This window comes from Notothenia coriiceps, unplaced genomic scaffold, assembly GCF_000735185.1.
Source record: "Notothenia coriiceps isolate Sejong01 unplaced genomic scaffold, NC01 NC01_scaffold00016872, whole genome shotgun sequence".
NCBI lineage: Eukaryota > Metazoa > Chordata > Actinopteri > Perciformes > Nototheniidae > Notothenia > Notothenia coriiceps.
This window is the reverse complement of record NW_011349573.1, coordinates 466,313-471,709: the sequence shown is the minus strand read 5'-3', so window position 1 is coordinate 471,709 and position 5,397 is coordinate 466,313. Positions and strand designations below refer to the sequence as shown.

The following is a 5,397-nucleotide window of genomic DNA, read 5'->3' as shown; positions in this document are numbered from 1 at the left end:
TAGGCAGCTGGAGAAGTGTATGATTTCTTACAACATGCCGTTACCCATACAGACACCAAGATGGTGATCACTGTGGGGACTAACCTGAATCTCCAGCTCATGAACTCATGTAGGACTGTGGAGAGAGTGCATTGTTATAATAGAAGTCTTGTTCTCCTTCCAGCAGCTTCAGCAGTTGTCTCGTCATGAAAACCAACGCACTGATCATGAGGTGGTTCATAAATGATTGCAGAGCTTACTCAAATGTTTTCTGTCAAGTCATTTCTGCAGCTGGAGAAGTGAATGATTTATACAAACATGCCGTTTACCCATCAGACACCAGATGATGGTGACACCTGTGACCACTAATCTCAGCTTCATGAACTCACTGTAGGACTGGAGGCTTGTTTGTTATTAATCTCAGGTCTTGTTTCTCCTTCAGATGTCGAGCTTTGTCAATCTCCGTCTGCTGATCAGGAGGTTGAGTTTCACAATAATCTGGAGCTTCTCCAATAGTTTTGTTAATAGACTAAGGGAAGCTCAGTTCACAGCATATTTAATAACCAGGTTGGAAAAGGGCTTTGAAGTCAAACGTCCTTATTCCTTATAGGCGAGCACCCACAGGTGAATAGGGTACATTTTTTTACCTAAAGGTATCAGCTAGAATTTCTCCAGTTATTACTTACAATAAGGCAATTGTTTTTTGTATTACAAGTGTTTTCTGAAATAGCATGTTTAAAATTTAAATATGCAAATTAGCATGATTCTCATTTAATATGCGCATATTTTTAACACATTTCAGAAATCGAAAATTGACTTTGGTAAAGCCATGGTTCAAAAATTCTTTTTTTTCATTTCTGTAGTCATTTAGTATCTAAGGCTTTTACAGAAGGGATATTGGATATCTCTTTTACTCCATAAAAATCAGAAAAAATACTGTCGACAGCCCCTAAAATCAGGGGTGGTCCGCGGTGTGTCTCTGCAATGTACTCTACAGCTTGGGTTTCCAGCGGTCTAGTGTGAACGTACACGTTAATGAATTCAATATGCGTGTGAACGGATAGGACCTTTTTCGTATGCCTGTTTTACCGTATGGTCCTCGTCTAAGCCAAAAATATATCCGGTCTCACAGAGATTCTGCTATTTTTATATAAGTAAATAGTCAACACAAGGTGGTCAATCGACCCTAATAAGGACACATGTCATTGGCCATTTCCACTGATCATAGTTTCATTGTTGAGGTATACTAAAATAAAAAATACGGTGCAATTTTCCAAACTCACGTTGGTTTCGCATACAGCATCTTCTGTAAAGTATTGTGTATTCAGCAGTAATACTTCTCCACGTACTCGTACTGTCTTGTATACCAAACTCAACCTGCAGTCAGAATAAACTAATGGCTTGCTCTTATAGGTAGGTGATAGACGCGCTGTGAGAATGGGTCTGCAGAGAGGAATTTCGCGCGATCCCAACTGTCTGTTATCAGCCTGCGCACGGAGCAGAGATCAGCAGAGCTGCCTGCACTGAGTGTGTGTTTGTGTGTGTTGATTGGTCAATTTGGGACCAATCAGTGGGGGCTTAACGTTAACGGCTCCGCTGGGATTGGGGCCCAGGTTTAGTTCCGGGTACGTGCTTACGAAAGGCACGTACCCGGAAGAATCAAACTGGATGATGGACGTCCATGATGGACGTTTCACCAACGAGGCGTTTGGGGAGGTATTTTCTGTTTTAGAATGTGGTTACTCGCTTACAGGGTGTACTTTGAGGTTTTTGACTCTGCAGACCGTTTTTTTACATGCGCAGAAAAACCCTTCATTAACACACAAGGGGGCGGGGTAATAACCGGAAAAGCATGACATGTGACCTTTTAAGCATGATATCGTTTTTTGTAAACACTCATGACAAATGGTGTGAGGGTGATGACGTCAGAGGCATGCGTCCTATGTTTGCAGGGCTTAGCCCCGTGACAGCCCCAGCCCCAATTTAACCGCTGGGTATTTGTGAGGGAGCTCCTATTGGCATTGACCCGCTGAAAGGCTCACCAAGTTTAACATATTTCTAGTTCAAGTTTTGCAATTTGTTTTTGGTTTATTGGTCAAATTACTGTTTCTAATGGTTTCTGAGGATTTTACTGGAAATGAAAGAACACATGGTACAGAATCAACAAAGCAGCCATACTGCCAATTAAACCTGACCTTCACAGGAGGTTTGACGTTCCATGTGGAGAGGAGGCTTCAGTATGATCTGTCTGCACTCTGTTTAGTTTTCGTTGCTTATCTTACAATCAATATAGTAAATGTGACGGTAAATGTGTTGCCAATGTAACCGGTTAGAACTCAAAGTTGCGATGAGGTCTTAAAATGTATGGAAAGTGTCTTTAAAAAAGGTCTTAAGATTTGACCTCAGAGATTCCCTGCATATACCCTGAAAGATATCAATTTTGCCATGTTTTTAGGTTATACCAATGTTGTATAATTCAGGATATGAATGACATATGAACAAACCCTTCTGTAAAAGCCTTCAGAATATTGATAGGAATATAACTGGAAGGTTTGGTGTATCTACGTGCTACTGAAGTTGAAATGTTGGAGAAAAAACTCATTTTGAGAAAACAACCTTTAAAGATTGCAGCGAGGCGCTAGCTAAACCCTCCTGTTCTTTGAATGACAGCTTTCGCCTCGACGCACTCCGTGAAGGTACTTCATGTTCGGGGTCATTTGTTTTTTGTATAATCTTGCTTGGTGCAAGGGACAATTGTTGTCGTCTTCTCTGTGAATGTTTTTTTTGCCGTTCTTTTGCCATTTTGAGATTTAAATTTCCAGCGAAAGCTAACCAGGAAGTGTTTTAGGACACCACGTGACGCATCTGAACGAATCAGGTTGTCAGAAGTTGACACCAGCCAATGAGATTTCGTTTTTTGGTTTAAGACCCCATTGTACTTTCACGATTGTTTGCTGATGCAAAGGAAATGACCATATTTGGATCCGATGAGATTGTGCGGGAGAGACGGAGCTTTCCAACGATACCTCTGATGACATGGTGCAAACAGCGGTCGCGGTACTTTGTGTTACGTTAGAATGCTAACTTTTGGTGAATTTAGGAGAAATATACAGACGGGAATAGACAAACTATAGTAAAATAAACACCTAAATGTGCATTTTGTACGTTTTCCAAAAGCCTGAAAGAAAACATGTTATAGAATCAAAATCTCAAAATTGACCAGTGCTTGAAAAACGATGTTTTTGCCTGCCGTGTCTCGCCTTATGTTGAGCTATAGCAGCTGGAGAAGTGATGATTTCTACAAACATGCCGTTTACCCATCAGACACTAAGATGGTGACACTGTGACCAACTGAATCTCCAGCATGCAAACAGAAATCAGGACATTAAATCTATTTAGTGGATATTGATCTCGGTCTTGTTTCTCCTCAGGACGACTTCTGAAGCTTCTGAGAAAAGCACCTGATCAGCAGGTGAGTTCAAAGTTTTCTTTCATTTGATAGACTTCCTAGTTTAAGGTAATTATTTCTAACCCTGGTTATTAAAATGGTATAAACGTATGCAAGTCTAAAGTACTTATTTCTTAAGTTGAGCTATAGCAACTCTTAGTGCTGGAGAAGTGATGATTTCTACAAACATGCCGTTTACCCATCAGACACCAAGATGGTGACACTGTGACCAACTGAATCTCCAGCTTCATGAACTCATGTAGGACGTTAGAGCTTTGTTTTGTTATTAATCTCAGTCTTGTTTCTCCTTCAGATGTCGAGCTTCTGTCAATCCTCCGTCTGCTGATCAGGAGGTGAGTTCACAAATCATCTGGAGCTTCTCCAATAGTTTTGATTAATTTGAACTAGGGCTGCTCTATTATGTCAAATCATAATCTCGATTATTTGGGGCAATAATTGATATCACGATTATCCATTTACTTTGAAACATCAATTTATTGGATAAAATCTTTTTGAACAGTGTTTTTGACGGTTGATTACCCTGAACTTTAAGCATAATTCAAATGAAAAACCATTAATACAAAAATAATCGTTTTATTACGTTTTCGTATCGTTGCAAGCCGTAATTGCAATTAAAATACGATTAATTGAGCAGCCCTAGTTTGAACTAAACTTCTAGTCTAAGCATTTCCAACTCTGGCTATTTAAATAGCATTAATTTATTCAAGTCAAATGTACTTATTTCTTAAGTTGAGCTATAGCAGCTGGAGAAGTGATGATTTCTTACAAACATGCCGTTTACCCATCAGACACCAAGATGGTGACACTGTGACCAACTGAATCTCCAGCTTCATGAACTCAATCACACCTTATCGATCAAATGTGTGGATATTAATAAAGTCCTGTTTCTCCTTCAGATGCTCCAGAAGTGGTGAAGATGCTGATCGGAAGATGTTATTAGTATTGTGGCTGCGCTCCATCATCCCCAGAGGGCAGCGTTTCCTGAGAGATCCAAATTCTCCCCGATAATCCTGTCCCTCTCCGAAGCCATTGGTCAACAGTTAATTTGTGTTTCCATTAATAAAGATTGTCTTTATCCCTTCTTAGAGATGTCCAACGTGTGTTTTCTTTTTTGGGGTCCCATCTGGGGTGCCACTTTTATGAAGCGGTTCGGCTCTAGTTACTGGGTGCCAGTCAGGCCTGACAATGTATAGTTAAGATCCAGTCAAACCCTACGAAGGGTACATGTTACGGACAGGAGAAACTTCCAGCACATGCTCCTCTCAACCCGTACAATGTTTCTGTATTTTCAATAGTAAATGAATACCGTTGAACAAAAACACATATCTTTAAATGCAGACAAAACTAGTCAACGTACCTGTAAATTAGGTGTTTCCCTGAATGTGTTTTGGATGTACGGCGTCTTACTATGACTTGACGTACATATTAAAGTTCATTATGATCTCCCTACCTGTGCTCTGACCCTCTGGATTGGAGGTTTTACTCCTCTGTGATGTAGGATCCAGCTCCAGGTGCGTAGGTGTAAATAAATCTCAGGATGTTCTGCTGCAGATCCTCCAGGATGTCGTCTCTCCGCTGCAAACCGTCCACGTCTTTCAGGTCGCAGGGAAACACAGATTCTGGGGGAATAATGAGCGCTGAGGCTCCTGGAGGAAAGATGAATATATACTTTATTAGATGAATAGTTTGTTTAGGCCCTATGGTGCTTAAAAACAATTGCAGGGTCAGGAGAAAAAATGCAGCAGAATAATGTGAAAAGCTGTTTTTACTGTGTCTATGCATACGTGGGTTAAAATGTATAACGTTGGCATAAAATATAAGACACAATGGTATTTATCAATAAATTAAGGGGGGTCAAACTCAATTTCATCGCGGGGCAACATCCGCATGGCCGCACTCAAAGCGCCGGTTGTAACTTTAACACAATCTAAAAAAATATATATATAAAA

The 5,397-nt window shown here is 40.3% G+C and overlaps 1 long non-coding RNA gene across 1 annotated transcript; it reads left to right on the top strand.

The window, feature by feature from the left end:
* Nucleotides 1-419: 419 nt before the first annotated feature.
* Nucleotides 420-4,533, top strand: LOC104949905 (uncharacterized). The gene is made up of 4 exons (XR_798858.1): nucleotides 420-459; nucleotides 3,411-3,451; nucleotides 3,741-3,780; nucleotides 4,345-4,533. It is a non-coding gene; the product is annotated as an uncharacterized lncRNA (long non-coding RNA).
* The last annotated feature ends 864 nt before the right edge of the window (nucleotides 4,534-5,397 follow it).